A 21,041-nucleotide genomic window follows, 5' to 3' on the forward strand; every position below is an offset into this window, starting at 1 on the left:
CAGAACATGAAATGTTCGCCTCCCACTATAGCAGATAGGGTCTTTCGAGGAGTTGCACATCAAATCTAAGCTGTCTGAAGTGTTTTTCCAAAGTTATCAATATTTTTATGTTTGGCTTTCCGGAATCGACCTTATCTCAGGCTGAAAACGCGTTTTACATATTTTGCCATAACTTTGCAGGGAAGCTTCAGAAGATGAAATTTTAACATCCCACTATAGCAGAAAGGGTCTTTCTAGTAGTTGCACATCAAATCTAAGCTGTCTGAAGTGTTTTTCCAAAGTTATCAACATTTTTATGTTTGGTGTTCTGGAACCCACCTTATCTCAGGCTGAAAACGCATTTTCTGCATTGTGCCATAACTTTGCAGGGAGACTTCAGAACATGAAATTTTCTCCTCCCACTATAGCAGAAAGGGTATTTCTAGTAGTTGCACATCAAATCTAAGCTGTCTGAAGTGTTTTTCCAAAGTTATCAATATTTTTATGTTTGGCTTTCCGGAATCGACCTTATCTCAGGCTGAAAACGCGTTTCCTGCATTGTGGCATAACTTTGCAGGGATGCTTCAGAACATGAAATTTTCACCTCCCACTGTAGCAGAAAGTGTCTTTCTAGTAGTTGCACATCAAATCTAAGCTGTCTGAAGTGTTTTTCCAAAGTTATCAACATTTTTATGTTTGGCGTTCTGGAACCCACCTAATCTCAGGCTGAAAACGCGTTTTCTGCACTGTGCCATAACTTTGCAGGCAAGCTTCAGAACATGAAATTTTCACCTCCCACTATATCAGAAAGGGTATTTCTAATAGTTGCACATCAAATCTAAGTTGTCTGAAGTGTTTTTCCAAAGTTATCAACATTCTTATGTTTGGCGTTCCGGAATCAACCTCATCGCAGACTGAAAACGTGTTTTCTGCATTGTGCCATAACTTTGCAGGGAAACTTCAGAACATGAAATTTTCACGTCCAACTATAGCAGAAAGGTTCTTTCTAGTAGTTGCACATCAAATCTAAGCTGTCTGAAGTGTTTTTCGAAAGTTATCAACATTTTTATGTTTGGCGTTCCTGAATCGACCTTATCTCAGGCTGAAAACACGTTTTCTGCATTGTGCCATAACTTTGCAGGGTAGCTTCAGAACATGAAATTTTCAACTCCCACTACAGCAGAAAGGGTCTTTCTAGTAGTTGCACGTCAAATCTAAGCTGTCTGAAGTGTTTTTCCAAAGTTATCAACATTTTTATGTTTGGCATTCCAGAATCGACCTTATCTCTGGCTGAAAACGCGTTTTCTGCATTGTGCCATAACTTTGCAGGGAAACATCAGAACATGAAATTTTCACCTCCCACTATAGCAGAAAGGGTCTTTCTAGTAGTTGCACATCAAATCTAAGCTGTCTGAAGTGTTTTTCGAAAGTTATCAACATTTTTATGTTTGGCGTTCCTGAATCGACCTTATCTCAGGCTGAAAACACGTTTTCTGCATTGTGCCATAACTTTGCAGGGAAGCTTCAGAACATGAAATTTTCAACTCCCACTACAGCAGAAAGGGTCTTTCTAGTAGTTGCACGTCAAATCTAAGCTGTCTGAAGTGTTTTTCCAAAGTTATCAACATTTTTATGTTTGGCATTCCAGAATCGACCTTATCTCAGGCTGAAAACGCGTTTCCTGGATTGTTGCATAACTTTGCAGGGATGCTTCAGAACATGAAATGTTCGCCTCCCACTTTAGCAGATAGGGTCTTTCGAGGAGTTGCACATCAAATCTAAGCTGTCTGAAGTGTTTTTCCAAAGTTATCAACATTTTTATGTTTGGCGTTCTGGAACCCACCTTATCTCAGGCTGAAAACGCGTTTTCTGCATTGTGCCATAACTTTGCAGGGAAGCTTATGTTTGGCGTTCCAGAAACAACCTCATCTCAGGCTGAAAATGCGTTTTACATATTTTGCCATAACTTTGCAGGGAAGCTTCAGAACATGAAATTTTAACATCCCACTATAGCAGAAAGGGTCTTTCTAGTAGTTGCACATCAAATCTAAGCTGTCTGAAGTGTTTTTCCAAAGTTATCAATATTTTTATGTTTGGCTTTCCGGAATCGACCTTATCTCAGGCTGAAAACGCGTTTTACATATTTTGCCATAACTTTGCAGGGAAGCTTCAGAAGATGAAATTTTAACATCCCACTATAGCAGAAGGTGTCTTTCTAGTAGTTGCACATCAAATCTAAGCTGTCTGAAGTGTTTTTCCAAAGTTATCAACATTTTTATGTTTGGTGTTCTGGAACCCACCTTATCTCAGGCTGAAAACGCATTTTCTGCATTGTGCCATAACTTTGCAGGGAGACTTCAGAACATGAAAATTTCTCCTCCCACTATAGCAGAAAGGGTATTTCTAGTAGTTGCACATCAAATCTAAGTTGACTGGAGTGTTTTTCGAAAGTTATCAACATTCTTATGTTTGGCGTTCCGGAATCAACCTTATCTCAGACTGAAAACGTGTTTTCTGCATTGTGCCATAACTTTGCAGGGAAACTTCAGAACATGAAATTTTCACCTCCAACTATAGCAGAAAGGGTCTTTCTAGTAGTTGCACATCAAATCTAAGCTGTTTGAAGTGTTTTTCCAAAGTTATCAATATTTTTATGTTTGGCTTTCCGGAATCGACCTTATCTCAGGCTGAAAACGCGTTTCCTGCATTGTGGCATAACTTTGCAGGGATGCTTCAGAACATGAAATTTTCACCTCCCACTGTAGCAGAAAGGGTCTTTCTAGTAGTTGCACATCAAACCTAAGCTGTCTGAAGTGTTTTTCCAAAGTTATCAACATTTTTATGTTTGGCATTCCAGAATCGACCTTATCTCTGGCTGAAAACGCGTTTTCTGCATTGTGCCATAACTTTGCAGGGAAACTTCAGAACATGAAATTTTCACCTCCCACTATAGCAGAAAGGGTCTTTCTAGTAGTTGCACATCAAATCTAAGCTGTTTGAAGTGTTTTTCCAAAATTATCAACATTTTTATGTTTGGCGTTCCGGAATCAACCTTGTCTCAGGCTGAAAACGCGTTTGACGCATTGTGTCATAACTGTGCAGGAAAGCTTCAGAACATGAAATTTTCAACTCCCACTATAGCTGAAAGGGTTTTTCTAATAGTTGCACATCAAATCTAAGCTGTCTGAAGTGTTTTTCCAAAGTTATCAACATTCTTATGTTTGGCGTTTCGGAATCAATCTTATCTCAGGCTGAAAACGCGTTTTCAGCATTGTGCCATCACTTTGCAGGAAAGCTGCAGAATATAAAATTCTCACCTCCCACTATAGCAGAAAGGGTCTTTCTAGTAGTTGCACATCAAATCTAAGCTGTCTGAAGTGTTTTTTCAAAGTTATCAACATTTTTATGTTTGGCGTGCCGGAATCGATCTTATCTCAGGCTGAAAACGCGTTTTACGCATTGCGCCATAACTTTGCAGGAAAGCTTCAGAACATGAAATTTTCAATTCCCACTAAAGCAGAAAGGGTTTTTCTCCTACTTGCACATCAAATCTAAGCTGTCTGAAGTGTTTTTCGATAGTTTTCAACATTTTTATATTTGGCGTTCCTGAATCGACCTTATCTCAGGCTGAAAACACGTTTTCTGCATTGTGCCATAACTTTGCAGGGAAGCTTCAAAACATGAAATTTTCAACTCCCACTACAGCAGAAAGGGTCTTTCTAGTAGTTGCACGTCAAATCTAAGCTGTTTGAAGTGTTTTTCCAAAGTTATCAACATTTTTATGTTTGGCGTTCCGGAATCAACCTTATCTCAGGCTGAAAACGCGTTTTCTGCATTGTGCCACAACTTTGCAGGGAAGCTTCAGAACATGAAATTTTCACCTCCCACTATACCAGAAAGGGTCTTTCTAGTAGTTGCACATCAAATCTAAGCTGTCTGAAGTGTTTTTCCAAAGTTATCAACATTTTTATGATTGGCGTTCCGGAATCAACCTTATCTCAGGCTGAAAACGCGTTTTCTGCATTGTGCCATAACTTTGCAGGGAAGCTTCAGAACATGAAATGTTCACCTCCCACTATAGCAGAAAGGGTCTCTCTAGTAGTTGCACATCAAATCTAAGCTGTCTGAAGTGTTTTTCCAAAGCTATCAACATTTTTATGTTTGGCGTACCGGAATCGACCTTATGTGAGGCTGAAAACGCATTTTCTGCATTGTGCCATAACTTTGCAGGGAAGCGTCAGAACAAGAAATTTTCACCTCCCACTATAGCAGAAAGGGTCTTTATAGTAGTTGCACATCAAATCTAAGCTGTCTGAAGTGTTTTTCCAAAGATATCAACATTTTTATGTTTGGCGTTCCGGAATCGACCTTATGTGATGCTGAAAACTCGTTTTCTGCATTGTGCCATAACTTTGCAGGGAAGCTTCAGAACATGAAATTTTCACCTCCCACTATAGCAGAAAGTGTCTTTCTAGTAGTTGCACATCAAATCTGAGCTGTCTGAAGTGTTTTTCCAAAGTTATCAACATTTTTATGTGTGTCGTTCCGGAACCCACCTTATCTCAGCCTGAAAACGCGTTTTACATATTTTGCCATAACTTTGCAGGGATGCTTCAGAAGATGAAATTTTAACATCCCAATATAGCAGAAAGGGTCTTTCTAATAGTTGCACATCAAATCTAAGTTGTCTGAAGTGTTTTTCCAAAGTTATCAACATTCTTATGTTTGGCGTTCCGGAATCGACCTTATCTCAGGCAGAACACGCGTTTTCTGCATTGTGCCATAACTTTGCAGGGAGGCTTCAGAACAAGAAATTCTGACCTCCCAATATAGCAGATAGGGTCTTTCGAGGAGTTGCACATCAAATCTAAGCTGTCTGAAGTGTTTTTCCAAAGTTATCAATATTTTTATGTTTGGCTTTCCGGAATCGACCTTATCTCAGGCTGAAAACGCGTTTTCTGCACTGTGCCATAACTTTGCAGGGAAACTTCAGAACATGAAATTTTCACGTCCAACTATAGCAGAAAGGGTATTTCTAATAGTTGCACATCAAATCTAAGTTGTCTGAAGTGTTTTTCCAAAGTTATCAACATTCTTATGTTTGGCGTTCTGGAACCCACCTAATCTCAGGCTGAAAATGCGTTTTCTGCATTGTGCCATAACTTTGCAGGGAAGCTTCAGAACATGAAATTTTTACCTCCCACTATAGCAGAAAGGGTCTTTCTAGTAGTTGCACGTCAAATCTAAGCTGTCTGAAGTGTTTTTCGAAAGTTATCAACATTTTTATGTTTGGTGTTCCGGAACCCACCTTATCTCAGGCTGAAAACGCGTTTTACGCATTGTGCCATAACTTTGCAGGAAAGCTTCAGAACATGAAATTTTCAACTCCCACTATAGCAGAAAGGGTCTTTCTAGTAGTTGCACATCAAATCTAAGCTGTCTGAAGTGTTTTTCCAAAGTTATCAATATTTTTATGTTTGGCTTTCCGGAATCGACATTATCTCAGGCTGAAAACGCGTTTCCTGCATCGTGGCATAACTTTGCAGGGATGCTTCAGAACATGAAATTTTCACCTCCCACTGTAGCAGAAAGGGTCTTTCGAGTAGTTGCACATCAAATCTAAGCTGACTGATGTGTTTTTCCGAAGTTATTAACATTTTTATGTTTGGCGTTCCGGAATCGACCTTATCTCAGGCTGAAAACGCCTTTTACACATTGTTTCATAACTTTGCCGGGAAGGTTGAGAACATCAAATTTTCACCTCCCACTATAGCAGAAAGGGTTTTTCTAGTAGTTGCACATCAAATCTAAGCTGTCTGAAGTGTTTTTCCAAAGTTATCAACATTTTTATGTTTGGCGTTCCGGAATCAACCTTATCTGAGACTGAAAACGCGTTTTACGCATTGTGCCATAACTTTGCAGGAAAGCTTCAGAACATTAAATTTTCAACTCCCACTATAGCAGAAAGGGTCTTTCGAGGAGTTGCACATCAAATCTAAGCTGTCTGAAGTGTTTTTCCAAAGTTATCAACATTTTTATGTTTGGCGTTCTGGAACCCACCTTATCTCAGGCTGAAAACGCCTTTTCTGCATTGTGGCATAACTTTGCAGGAAAGCTTCAGAACATGAAATTTTCAATTCCCATTATAGCTGAAAGGGTCTTTCTCGTACTTGCACATCAAATCTTAGCTGTCTGAAGTGTTTTTTGAAAGTTTTCAACATTTTTATGTTTGGCGTTCCTGAATCGACCTTATCTCAGGCTGAAAATGCGTTTTCTGCAATGTGCCATAACTTTGCAGGGAAGTTTCAGAACATGAAATTTTCAACTCCCACTATAGCAGAATGGGTCTTTCTAGTAGTTGCACATCAAATCTAAGCTGTCTGAAGTGTTTTTCCAAATTTATCAAAATTTTTATGTTTGGCATTCCGGAATCGACCTTATCTCAGGCTGAAAACACGTTTTCTGCATTGTGCCATAACTTTGCAGGGAAGCTTCAGAACATGACATTTTCACCTCCCACTATAGCAGAAAGGGTCTTTCTAGTAGTTGCACATCAAATCTAAGCTGTCTGAAGTGTTTTTCCAAAGTTATCAATATTTTTATGTTTGGCGTTTCGGAATCGACCTTATCTCAGGCTGAAAACGCATTTCCTGCATTGTGCCATAACTTTGCAGGGAAGCTTCAGAACATGACATTTTCACCTCCCACTATAGCAGAAAGGGTCTTTCTAGTAGTTGCACATCAAATCTAAGCTGTCTGAAGTGTTTTTCCAAAGTTATCAATATTTTTATGTTTGGCGTTTCGGAATCGACCTTATCTCAGGCTGAAAACGCATTTCCTGCATTGTGGCATAACTTTGCAGGGAAGCTTCAGAACATGAAATTTTCAACTCCCACTATAGCAGAATGGGTCTTTCTAGTAGTTGCACATCAAATCTAAGCTGTCTGAAGTGATTTTCCAAAGTTATCAACATTTTTATGTTTGGCGTTCTGGAACCCACCTAATCTCTGGCTGAAAACGCGTTTCCTGCATTGTTGCATAACTTTGCAGGGATGCTTCAGAACATGAAATGTTCGCCTCCCACTATAGCAGATAGGGTCTTTCGAGGAGTTGCACATCAAATCTAAGCTGTCTGAAGTGTTTCTCCAAAGTTATCAACATTTTTATGTTTGGCGTTCCGGAATCAACCTTATCTGAGACTGAAAACGCGTTTTACGCATTGTGCCATAACTTTGCATGAAAGCTTCAGAACATTAAATTTTCAACTCCCACTATAGCAGAAAGGGTCTTTCGAGGAGTTGCACATCAAATCTAAGCTGTCTGAAGTGTTTTTCCAAAGTTATCAACATTTTTATGTTTGGCGTTCTGGAACCCACCTTATCTCAGGCTGAAAACGCCTTTTCTGCATTGTGCCATAACTTTGCAGGGAAGTTTATGTTTGGCGTTCCAGAAACAACCTTATCTCAGGCTGAAAATACGTTTTACATATTTTGCCATAACTTTGCAGGGAAGCTTCAGAACATGAAATTTTGACATCCCACTATAGCAGAAAGGGTCTTTCTAGTAGTTGCACATCAAATCTAAGCTGTCTGTAGAGTTTTTCCTGAGTTATCAACATTTTCATGTTTGGCGTTCTGAAATCAACCTCATCTCAGGCTGAAAACGCGTTTTACGCATTGTGCCATAACTTTGCAGGGAAGCTTCAGAACATGATATTTTCGCCTCCCACTATAGCAGAAAGGGTCTTTCTCGTAGTTGCAGATCAAATCTAAGCTGTCTGAAGTGTTTTTCCAAAGTTATCAACATTTTTATGTTTGGCGTTCTGGAAACCACCTTATCTCAGGCTGAAAACAGGTTTTCTGCATTGTGCCATGACTTTGCAGGGAAGCTTCAGAACATGAAATTTTCACCTCCCACTATAGCAGAAAGGGTCTTTCTCGTAGTTGCACATCAAATCTAAGCTGTCTGATGTGTTTTTCCTGAGTTATCAACATTTTTATGTTTGGCGTTTCGGAATCGACCTTATCTCAGGATGAAAAATCGTTTTCTGCATTGTCCCATAACTTTGCAGGGAAGCTTCAGAACATGAAATTTTCTCCTCCCACTATAGCAGAAAGGGTCTTTCTAGTAGTTGCACATCAAATCTAAGCTGTCTGTAGAGTTTTTCCTGAGTTATCAACATTTTTATGTTTGGCGTTTCGGAATCGACCTTATCTCAGGCTGAAAACGCGTTTTACGCATTGTGCCATAACTTTGCAGGGAAGCTTCAGAACATGATATTTTCGCCTCCCACTATAGCAGAAAGGGTCTTTCTCGTAGTTGCACATCAAATCTAAGCTGTCTGAAGTGTTTTTCCAAAGTTATCAACATTTTTATGTTTGGCGTTCTGGAAACCACCTTATCTCAGGCTGAAAACAGGTTTTCTGCATTGTGCCATGACTTTGCAGGGAAGCTTCAGAACATGAAATTTTCACCTCCCACTATAGCAGAAAGGGTCTTTCTCGTAGTTGCACATCAAATCTAAGCTGTCTGATGTGTTTTTCCTGAGTTATCAACATTTTTATGTTTGGCGTTTCGGAATCGACCTTATCTCAGGATGAAAAATCGTTTTCTGCATTGTCCCATAACTTTGCAGGGAAGCTTCAGAACATGAAATTTTCTCCTCCCACTATAGCAGAAAGGGTCTTTCTAGTAGTTGCACATCAAATCTAAGCTGTCTGTAGAGTTTTTCCTGAGTTATCAACATTTTTATGTTTGGCGTTTCGGAATCGACCTTATCTCAGGCTGAAAACGCGTTTTACGCATTGTGCCATAACTTTGCAGGGAAGCTTCAGAACATGATATTTTCGCCTCCCACTATAGCAGAAAGGGTCTTTCTCGTAGTTGCACATCAAATCTAAGCTGTCTGAAGTGTTTTTCCAAAGTTATCAACATTTTTATGTTTGGCGTTCTGGAAACCACCTTATCTCAGGCTGAAAACAGGTTTTCTGCATTGTGCCATGACTTTGCAGGGAAGCTTCAGAACATGAAATTTTCACCTCCCACTATAGCAGAAAGGGTCTTTCTCGTAGTTGCACATCAAATCTAAGCTGTCTGTAGAGTTTTTCCTGAGTTATCAACATTTTTATGTTTGGCGTTCTGAAATCAACCTCATCTCAGGCTGAAAACGCGTTTTCTGCATTGTGCCATAACTTTGCAGGGAAGCTTTAGAACATGAAATTTTCACCTTCCACTTCAGCAGAAAGGGTCTTTCTAGTAGTTGCACATCAAATCTAAGCTGTCTGTAGAGTTTTTCCTGAGTTATCAACATTTTTATGTTTGGCGTTCCGGAATCGACCTTATCTCAGGCAGAAAACGCGTTTTCTGCATTGTGCCATAACTTTGCAGGGAAGCTTTAGAACATGAAATTTTCACTTCCCACTAGAGCAGAAAGGGTATTTCTAGTAGTTGCACATCAAATCTAAGCTGTCTGTAGAGTTTTTCCTGAGTTATCAACATTTTTATGTTTGGCGTTCTGAAATCAACCTCATCTCAGGCTGAAAACGCGTTTTACGCATTGTGCCATAACTTTGCAGGGAAGCTTCAGAACATGATATTTTCTCCTCCCACTATATCAGAAAGGGTCTTTCTCGTAGTTGCACATCAAATCTAAGCTGTCTGAAGTGTTTTTCCAAAGTTATCTACATTTTGATGTTTGGCGTTCCGGAATCGACCTTATCTGACGCTGAAAACGCGTTTTCTGCATTTTGCCATAACTTTGCAGGGAAGCTTCAGAACATGAAATTTTCACCTCCCATGATAGCAGAAAGGGTCTTTCTAGTAGTTGCTCATCAAATCTAAGCTGTCTGAAGTGTTTTTCCAAAGTTATCAACATTTTTATGTTTGGCGTTCTGGAACCCACCTTATCTCAGGATGAAAACGCGTTTTCTGCATTGTGCCATAACTTTGTAGGGAGACTTCAGAACATGAAATTTTCTCCTCCCACTATAGCAGAAAGGGTATTTCTAGTAGTTGCACATCAAATCTAAGCTGTCTGAAGTGTTTTTCGAAAGTTTTCAACATTTTTATGTTTGGTGTTCCTGAATCGACCTTATCTCAGGCCGAAAACGCGTTTTCTGCATTGTGCCATAACTTTGCAGGGAAGCTTCAGAACATGAAAATTTCACCTCCCACTATAGCAGAAAGGGTCTTTCGAGTAGGTGCACATCAAATCAAAGCTGTTTGAAGTGTTTTTCCAAAGTTATCAACACTTTTATGTTTGGCGTTCCGGAATCGACCTTATCTCAGGCTGAAAACACGATTTACGCATTCTGCCATAACTTTGCAGGGAAGCTTCAGAACATGAAATTTTTACCTCCCACTATAGCAGAAACGGTCTTTCTAGTAGTTGCACATCAAATCTAAGCTGTCTGTAGAGTTTTTCCAAAGTTATCAACATTTTTATGTTTGGCGATTTGAAATCTACCTCATCTCAGGCTCAAAATGCGTTTAACGCATTGTGCCATAACTTTGCAGGGAAGCTTCAGAAAATGAAATTTTAACCTCCCACTATAGCAGAAAAGGTCTTTCTAGTAGTTGCACATCAAATCTAAGCTGTCGAAAGTGTTTTTCCAAAGTTATCAACATTTTTATGTTTGGCGTTTCGGAATTGACCTTATCTCCGGCTGAAAACGCGTTTTCTGCATTGTGCCATAACTTTGCAGTTAAGCTTAAGAACATTAAATTTTCACCTCCCACTAGAGCAGAAAGGGTATTTCTAGTAGTTGCACATCAAATATAAGCTGTCTGTAGAGTTTTTCCTGAGTTAACAACATTTTTATGTTTGGCGTTCTGAAATCAACCTCATCTCAGGCTGAAAACGCGTTTCACGCATTGTGCCATAACTTTGCAGGGAAGCTTCAGAACATGATATTTTCACCTCCCACTAAAGCAGAAAGGGTCTTTCTCGTAGTTGCACATCAAAACTAAGCTGTCTGAAGTGTTTTTCGAAAGTTTTCAACATTTTTATGTTTGGTGTTCCTGAATCGACCTTATCTCAGGCCGAAAACGCGTTTTCTGCATTGTGCCATAACTTTGCAGGGAAGCTTCAGAACATGAAAGTTTCACCTCCCACTATAGCAAAAATGGTCTTTCTAGTAGTTGCACATCAAATCTAAGCTGTCTGAAGTGTTTTTCCAAAGTTATCAACATTCTTATGTTTGGCGTTCTGGAATCAACCTTATCTCAGGCTGAAAACTCGTTTTACGCATTGTGCCATAACTGTGCAGGGAAGCTTCAGAACATGAAATGTTCGCCTCCCACTATAGCAGATAGGGTCTTTCTAGTAGTTGCACATCAAATCTAAGTTGTCTGAAGTGTTTTTCCAAAGTGATCAACATTCTTATGTTTGGCGTTCCGGAATCGACCTTATCTCAGGCTGAAAACGCGTTTCCTGCATTGTGGCATAACTTTTCAGGGAAACTTCAGAACATGAAATGTTCGCCTCCCACTATAGCAGATAGGGTCTTTCTAGTATTTGCACATCAAATCTAAGCTGTCTGAAGTGTTTTTCCAAAGTTATCAACATTTTTATGTTTGGCGTTCTGGAACCCACCTTATCTCAAGCTGAAAACGCGTTTTCTGCATTGTGCCATAACTTTGCAGGGAGACTTCAGAACATGAAATTTTCTCCTCCCACTACAGCAGAAAGGGTATTTCTAGTAGTTGCACATCAAATCTAAGCTTTCTGAAGTGTATTTCCAAAGTTATCAACATTTTTATGTTTGGCGTTCTGGTACCCACCTTATCTCAGGCTGAAAACGCGTTTTCTTCATTGTGCCATAACTTTGCAGGGAAGCTTCAGAACATGAAATTTTCACGTCCCACTATAGCAGAAAGGGTCGTTCTAGTAGTTGCATATCAAATCTAAGCTGTCTGAAGCGTTTTTCGAAAGTTATCAACATTTTTATGTTTGGCGTTCCGGAATCGACCTTATCTCAGGATGAAAAATCGTTTTCTGCATTGTCCCATAACTTTGCAGGGAAGCTTCAGAACATGAAATGTTCATCTCCCACTATAGCAGAAAGGGTCTTTCTAGCAGTTGCACATCAAATCTAAGCTGTCTGTAGTGTTTTTCGAAAGTTATCAACATTTTTATGTTTGGCGTTCCGGAACCCCCCTTATCTCAGGCTGAAAACGCGTTTTCTGCATTGTGCCATAACTTTGCAGGGAAGCTTCAGAACATGAAATTTTAACCTCCCACTGTAGCAGAAAGGGTCTTTCCAGTAGTTGCACATCAAATCTAAGCTGTCTGAAGTGTTTTTCCAAAGTTATCAACATTTTTTTGTTTGGCATTCCGGAATCGACCTTATGTCAGGCTGAAAACGCGTTTTACGCATTGTGCCATAACTTTGCAGGGAAGTTTCAGAACATAAAATTTTCACGTCCCACTATAGCAGAAAGGGTCTTTCTCGTAGTTGCACATCAAATCTACGCTGTCTGAAGTGTTTTTCGAAAGTTTTCAACATTTTTATGTTTGGTGTTCCTGAATCGACCTTATCTCAGGCTGAAAACGCGTTTTCTGCATTGTGCCATAACTTTGCAGGGAAGCTTCAGAACATGAAATTTTAACCTCCCACTATAGCAGAATGGGTCTTTCTAGTATTTGCACATTAAATCTAAGCTGTCTGAAGTGTTTTTCCAAAGTTATCAACATTTTTATGTTTGGCGTTTCGGAATCGACCTTATCTCCGGCTGAAAACGTGTTTTCTGCATTGTGCCATAACTTTGCAGGGAAGCTTCATAACATGAAATTTTAACCTTCCATTATAGCAGAAAAGGTCATTCTAGTAGTTGCACATCAAATCTAAGCTGTCTTGAAGTGTTTTTCTAAAGTTATCAACATTTTTATGTTTGGCGTTCCGGAACCCACCTTATCTCAGGCTGAAAACGCGTTTTACGCATTGTGCCATAACTTTGCAGGGAAGCTTCAGAACATGAAATGTTCGCCTCCCACTATAGCAGATAGGGTATTTCTAGTAGTTGCACATCAAATCTAAGCTGTCTGAAGTGTTTTTAGAAAGTTATCAACATTTTTATGTTTGGCGTTCTGGAACCCACCTTATCTCAAGCTGAAAACGCGTTTTCTTCATTGTGCCATAACTTTGCAGGGAAGCTTCAGAACATGAAATTTTCACCTCCCACTAGAGCAGAAAGGGTCTTTCTCGTAGATGCACATCAAATCTAAGCTGTCTGAAGTGTTTTTCCAAAGTTATCAACATTTTTATGTTTGGCGTTCTGGAACCCACCTAATCTCAGGCTGAAAACGCGTTTTCTGCATTGTGCCATAACTTTTCAGGGAAGGTTCAGAACGTGAAATGTTCGCCTCCCACTATAGCAGATAGGGTCTTTCTAGTATTTGCACATCAAATCTAAGCTGTCTGAAGTGTTTTTCCAAAGTTATCAACATTTTTATGTTTGGCGTTCTGGAACCCACCTTAGCTCAAGCTGAAAACGCGTTTTCTGCATTGTGCCATAACTATTCAGGGAAGCTTCAGAACATGAAATTTTAACCTCCCACTATAGCAGAATGGGTCTTTCTAGTAGTTGCACATCAAATCTTAGCTGTCTGAAGTGTTTTTCTAAAGTTCTCAACATTTTTATGTTTGGCGTTCTGAAATCAACCTCATCTCAGGCTGAAAACGCGTTTAACGCATTGTGCCATAACTTTGCAGGGAAGCTTCAGAACATGAAAATTTCACCTCCCACTATAGCAGAAAGGGTCTTTCGAGTAGATGCACATCAAATCTAAGCTGTCGAAAGTGTTTTTCCAAAGTTATTAACATTTTTATGTTTGGCGTTTCGGAATCGACCTTATCTCCGGCTGAAAACGTGTTTTCTGCATTGTGCCATAACTTTGCAGGGAAGCTTCAGAACATGAAATTTTAACCTCCCATTATAGCAGAAAAGGTCATTCTAGTAGTTGCACATCAAATCTAAGCTGTCTTGAAGTGTTTTTCTAAAGTTATCAACATTTTTATGTTTGGCGTTCCGGAACCCACCTTATCTCAGTCTGAAAACGCGTTTTACGTATTTTGCCATAACTTTGCAGGGAAGCTTAAGAACATGAAATTTTAACCTCCCATTATAGCAGAAAAGGTCATTCTAGTAGTTGCACATCAAATCTAAGCTGTCTTGAAGTGTTTTTCTAAAGTTATCAACATTTTTATGTTTGGCGTTCCGGAACCCACCTTATCTCAGTCTGAAAACGCGTTTTACATATTTTGCCATAACTTTGCAGGGAAGCTTAAGAACATGAAATTTTAACATCCCACTATAGCAGAAATGGTCTTTCTAGTAGTTGCACATCAAATCTAAGCTGTCTGAAGTGTTTTTCCAAAGTTATCAACATTCTTATGTTTGGCGTTCCGGAATCAACCTTATCTCAGGCTGAAAACGCGTTTTACGCATTGTGCCATAACTTTGCAGGGAAGCTTCAGAACATGAAATGTTCACCTCCCACTATAGCAGATAGGGTCTTTCTAGTAGATGCACATCAAATCTAAGCTGTCTGAAGTGTTTTTCCAAAGTTATCAACATTTTTATGTTTGGCGTTCCGGAATCGACCTTATCTCAGGCTGAAAACGCGTTTTCTGCATTGTGCCATAACTTTGCAGGGAAGCTTCAGAACATGAAATTTTAACCTCCCACTATAGCAGAAATGGTCTTTCTAGTAGTTGCACATCAAATCTAAGCTGTCTGAAGTTTTTTTCGAAAGTTTTCAACATTTTTATGTTTGGTGTTCCTGAATCGACCTTATCTCAGGCCGAAAACGCGTTTTTTGCATTGTGCCATAATTTTGCAGGGAAGCTTCAGAACATGAAAATTTCACCTCCCACTATAGCAGAAAGGGTCTTTCTAGTAGTTGCACATCAAATCTTAGCTGTCTGAAGTGTTTTTCTAAAGTTCTCAACATTTTTATGTTTGGCGTTCTGAAATCAACCTCATCTCAGGCTGAAAACGCGTTTAACGCATTGTGCCATAACTTTGCAGGGAAGCTTCAGAAAATGAAATTTTAACCTCCCACTATAGCAGAAAGGGTCTTTCTAGTAGTTGCACATCAAATCTAAGCTGTCGAAAGTGTTTTTCCAAAGTTATCAACATTTTTATGTTTGGCGTTTCGGAATCGACCTTATCTCCGGCTGAAAACGTGTTTTCTGCATTGTGCCATAACTTTGCAGGGAAGCTTCAGAACATGAAATTTTAACCTCCCATTATAGCAGAAATGGTCTTTCTAGTAGTTGCACATCAAATCTAAGCTGTCTGAAGTGTTTTTCGAAAGTTTTCAACATTTATATGTTTGGTGTTCCTGAATCGACCTTATCTCAGGCCGAAAACGCGTTTTCTGCATTGTGCCATAACTTTGCAGGGAAGCTTCAGAACATAAAAATTTCACCTCCCACTATAGCAGAAAGGGTCTTTCTAGTAGATGCACATCAAATCTAAGCTGTCTGAAGTGTTTTTCCAAAGTTATCAACATTATTATGTTTGGCGTTCCGGAATCGACCTTATCTCAGGCTGAAAACGCGTTTTCTGCATTGTGCCATAACTTTGCAGGGGAGCTTCAGAACATGAAATTTTAACCTCCCACTATAGCAGAATGGGTCTTTCTAGTAGTTGCACATCAAATCTTAGCTGTCTGAAGTGTTTTTCTAAAGTTCTCAACATTTTTATGTTTGGCGTTCTGAAATCAACCTCATCTCAGGCTGAAAACGCGTTTAACGCATTGTGCCATAACTTTGCAGGGAAGCTTCAGAACATGAAAATTTCACCTCCCACTATAGCAGAAAGGGTCTTTCGAGTAGATGCACATCAAATCTAAGCTGTCGAAAGTGTTTTTCCAAAGTTATTAACATTTTTATGTTTGGCGTTTCGGAATCGACCTTATCTCCGGCTGAAAACGTGTTTTCTGCATTGTGCCATAACTTTGCAGGGAAGCTTCAGAACATGAAATTTTAACCTCCCATTATAGCAGAAAAGGTCATTCTAGTAGTTGCACATCAAATCCAAGCTGTCTTGAAGTGTTTTTCTAAAGTTATCAACATTTTTATGTTTGGCGTTCCGGAACCCACCTAATCTCAGGCTGAAAACGCGTTTTCTGCATTGTGCCATAACTTTTCAGGGAAGGTTCAGAACGTGAAATGTTCGCCTCCCACTATAGCAGATAGGGTCTTTCTAGTATTTGCACATCAAATCTAAGCTGTCTGAAGTGGTTTTCCAAAGTTATCAACATTTTTATGTTTGGCGTTCTGGAACCCACCTTAGCTCAAGCTGAAAACGCGTTTTCTGCATTGTGCCATAACTATTCAGGGAAGCTTCAGAACATGAAATGGTCGCCTCCCACTATAGCAGATAGGGTCTTTCTAGTATTTGCACATCAAATCTAAGCTGTCTGAAGTGGTTTTCCAAAGTTATCAACATTTTTATGTTTGGCGTTCTGGAACCCACCTTATCTCAAGCTGAAAACGCGTTTTCTTCATTGTGCCATAACTTTGCAGGGAAGCTTCAGAACATGAAATTTTCACCTCCCACTAGAGCAGAAAGGGTCTTTCTCGTAGATGCACATCAAATCTATGCTGTCTGAAGTGTTTTTCGAAAGTTTTCAACATTTTTATGTTTGGTGTTCCTGAATCGACCTCATCTCAGGCCGAAAACGCGTTTTCTGCATTGTGCCATAACTTTGCAGGGAAGCTTCAGAAAATGAAATTTTAACCTCCCACTATAGCAGAAAGGGTCTTTCTAGTAGTTGCACATCAAATCTAAGCTGTCGAAAGTGTTTTTCCAAAGTTATCAACATTTTTATGTTTGGCGTTTCGGAATCGACCTTATCTCCGGCTGAAAACGTGTTTTCTGCATTGTGCCATAACTTTGCAGGGAAGCTTCAGAACATGAAATTTTAACCTCCCATTATAGCAGAAATGGTCTTTCTAGTAGTTGCACATCAAATCTAAGCTGTCTGAAGTGTTTTTCGAAAGTTTTCAACATTTATATGTTTGGTGTTCCTGAATCGACCTTATCTCAGGCCGAAAACGCGTTTTCTGCATTGTGCCATAACTTTGCAGGGAAGCTTCAGAACATAAAAATTTCACCTCCCACTATAGCAGAAAGGGTCTTTCTAGTAGATGCACATCAAATCTAAGCTGTCTGAAGTGTTTTTCCAAAGTTATCAACATTATTATGTTTGGCGTTCCGGAATCGACCTTATCTCAGGCTGAAAACGCGTTTTCTGCATTGTGCCATAACTTTGCAGGGGAGCTTCAGAACATGAAATTTTAACCTCCCACTATAGCAGAATGGGTCTTTCTAGTAGTTGCACATCAAATCTTAGCTGTCTGAAGTGTTTTTCTAAAGTTCTCAACATTTTTATGTTTGGCGTTCTGAAATCAACCTCATCTCAGGCTGAAAACGCGTTTAACGCATTGTGCCATAACTTTGCAGGGAAGCTTCAGAACATGAAAATTTCACCTCCCACTATAGCAGAAAGGGTCTTTCGAGTAGATGCACATCAAATCTAAGCTGTCGAAAGTGTTTTTCCAAAGTTATTAACATTTTTATGTTTGGCGTTTCGGAATCGACCTTATCTCCGGCTGAAAACGTGTTTTCTGCATTGTGCCATAACTTTGCAGGGAAGCTTCAGAACATGAAATTTTAACCTCCCATTATAGCAGAAAAGGTCATTCTAGTAGTTGCACATCAAATCCAAGCTGTCTTGAAGTGTTTTTCTAAAGTTATCAACATTTTTATGTTTGGCGTTCCGGAACCCACCTAATCTCAGGCTGAAAACGCGTTTTCTGCATTGTGCCATAACTTTTCAGGGAAGGTTCAGAACGTGAAATGTTCGCCTCCCACTATAGCAGATAGGGTCTTTCTAGTATTTGCACATCAAATCTAAGCTGTCTGAAGTGGTTTTCCAAAGTTATCAACATTTTTATGTTTGGCGTTCTGGAACCCACCTTAGCTCAAGCTGAAAACGCGTTTTCTGCATTGTGCCATAACTGTTCAGGGAAGCTTCAGAACATGAAATGGTCGCCTCCCACTATAGCAGATAGGGTCTTTCTAGTATTTGCACATCAAATCTAAGCTGTCTGAAGTGGTTTTCCAAAGTTATCAACATTTTTATGTTTGGCGTTCTGGAACCCACCTTATCTCAAGCTGAAAACGCGTTTTCTTCATTGTGCCATAACTTTGCAGGGAAGCTTCAGAACATGAAATTTTCACCTCCCACTAGAGCAGAAAGGGTCTTTCTCGTAGATGCACATCAAATCTATGCTGTCTGAAGTGTTTTTCGAAAGTTTTCAACATTTTTATGTTTGGTGTTCCTGAATCGACCTTATCTCAGGCCGAAAACGCGTTTTCTGCATTGTGCCATAACTTTGCAGGGAAGCTTCAGAACATGAAAATTTCACCTCCCACAATAGCAGAAAGGGTCTTTCTAGTAGATGCACATCAAATCTAAGCTGTCTGAAGTGTTTTTCCAAAGTTATCAACATTTTTATGTTTGGCGTTCCGGAATCGACCTTATCTCAGGCTGAAAACGCGTTTTCTGCATTGTGCCATAACTTTGCAGGGAAGCTTCAGAACATGAAATTTTAACCACCCACTATAGCAGAAATGGTCTTTCTAGTAGTTGCACATCAAATCTAAGCTGTCTGAAGTGTTTTTCGAAAGTTTTCAACATTTTTATGTTTGGTGTTCCTGAATCGACCTTATCTCAGGCCGAAAACGCGTTTTCTGCATTGTGCCACAACTTTGCAGGGAAGCTTCAGAACATGAAATTTTAACCACCCACTATAGCAGAAATGGTCTTTCTAGTAGTTGCACATCAAATCTAAGCTGTCTGAAGTGTTTTTCGAAAGTTTTCAACATTTTTATGTTTGGTGTTCCTGAATCGACCTTATCTCAGGCCGAAAACGCGTTTTCTGCATTGTGCCATAACTTTGCAGGGAAGCTTCAGAACATGAAAATTTCACCTCCCACTATAGCAGAAAGGGTCTTTCTAGTAGATGCACATCAAATCTAAGCTGTCTGAAGTGTTTTTCCAAAGTTATCAACATTTTTATGTTTGGCGTTCTGAAATCAACCTCGTCTCAGGCTGAAAACGCGTTTAACGCATTGTGCCATAACTTTGCAGGGAAGCTTCAGAAAATGAAATTTTAACCTCCCACTATAGCAGAAAGGGTCTTTCTAGTAGTTGCACATCAAATCTAAGCTGTCGAAAGTGTTTTTCCAAAGTTATCAACATTTTTATGTTTGGCGTTTCGGAATCGACCTTATCTCCGGCTGAAAACGTGTTTTCTGCATTGTGCCATAACTTTGCAGGGAAGCTTCAGAACATGAAATTTTAACCTCCCATTATAGCAGAAAAGGTCATTCTAGTAGTTGCACATCAAATCTAAGCTGTCTTGAAGTGTTTTTCTAAAGTTATCAACATTTTTATGTTTGGCGTTCCGGAACCCACCTTATCTCAGTCTGAAAACGCGTTTTACATATTTTGCCATAACTTTGCAGGGAAGCTTAAGAACATGAAATTTTAACCTCCCATTATAGCAGAAAAGGTCATTCTAGTAGTTGCACATCAAATCTAAGCTGTCTTGAAGTGTTTTTCTAAAGTTATCAACATTTTTATGTTTGGCGTTCCGGAACCCACCTTATCTCAGTCTGAAAACGCGTTTTACATATTTTGCCATAACTTTGCAGGGAAGCTTAAGAACATAAAATTTTAACATCCCACTATAGCAGAAATGGTCTTTCTAGTAGTTGCACATCAAATCTAAGCTGTCTGAAGTGTTTTTCCAAAGTTATCAACATTCTTATGTTTGGCGTTCCGGAATCAACCTTATCTCAGGCTGAAAACGCGTTTTACGCATTGTGCCATAACTTTGCAGGGAAGCTTCAGAACATGAAATGTTCGCCTCCCACTATAGCAGATAGGGTCTTTCTAGTAGATGCACATCAAATCTAAGCTGTCTGAAGTGTTTTTCCAAAGTTATCAACATTTTTATGTTTGGCGTTCCGGAATCGACCTTATCTCAGGCTGAAAACGCGTTTTCTGCATTGTGCCATAACTTTGCAGGGAAGCTTCAGAACATGAAATTTTAACCTCCCACTATAGCAGAAATGGTCTTTCTAGTAGTTGCACATCAAATCTAAGCTGTCTGAAGTGTTTTTCGAAAGTTTTCAACATTTTTATGTTTGGTGTTCCTGAATCGACCTTATCTCAGGCCGAAAACGCGTTTTCTGCATTGTGCCATAACTTTGCAGGGAAGCTTCAGAACATGAAAATTTCACCTCCCACTATAGCAGAAAGGGTCTTTCTAGTAGTTGCACATCAAATCTTAGCTGTCTGAAGTGTTTTTCTAAAGTTCTCAACATTTTTATGTTTGGCGTTCTGAAATCAACCTCATCTCAGGCTGAAAACGCGTTTAACGCATTGTGCCATAACTTTGCAGGGAAGCTTCAGAAAATGAAATTTTAACCTCCCACTATAGCAGAAAGGGTCTTTCTAGTAGTTGCACATCAAATCTAAGCTGTCGAAAGTGTTTTTCCAAAGTTATCAACATTTTTATGTTTGGCGTTTCGGAATCGACCTTATCTCCGGCTGAAAACGTGTTTTCTGCATTGTGCCATAACTTTGCAGGGAAGCTTCAGAACATGAAATTTTAACCTCCCATTATAGCAGAAAAGGTCATTCTAGTAGTTGCACATCAAATCTAAGCTGTCTTGAAGTGTTTTTCTAAAGTTATCAACATTTTTATGTTTGGCGTTCCGGAACCCACCTTATCTCAGTCTGAAAACGCGTTTTACATATTTTGCCATAACTTTGCAGGGAAGCTTAAGAACATGAAATTTTAACCTCCCATTATAGCAGAAAAGGTCATTCTAGTAGTTGCACATCAAATCTAAGCTGTCTTGAAGTGTTTTTCTAAAGTTATCAACATTTTTATGTTTGGCGTTCCGGAACCCACCTTATCTCAGTCTGAAAACGCGTTTTACATATTTTGCCATAACTTTGCAGGGAAGCTTAA

The sequence above is a fragment of the Synchiropus splendidus genome, chromosome 16 (genome assembly GCF_027744825.2).
Source record: "Synchiropus splendidus isolate RoL2022-P1 chromosome 16, RoL_Sspl_1.0, whole genome shotgun sequence".
NCBI classification, from domain to species: domain Eukaryota; kingdom Metazoa; phylum Chordata; class Actinopteri; order Syngnathiformes; family Callionymidae; genus Synchiropus; species Synchiropus splendidus.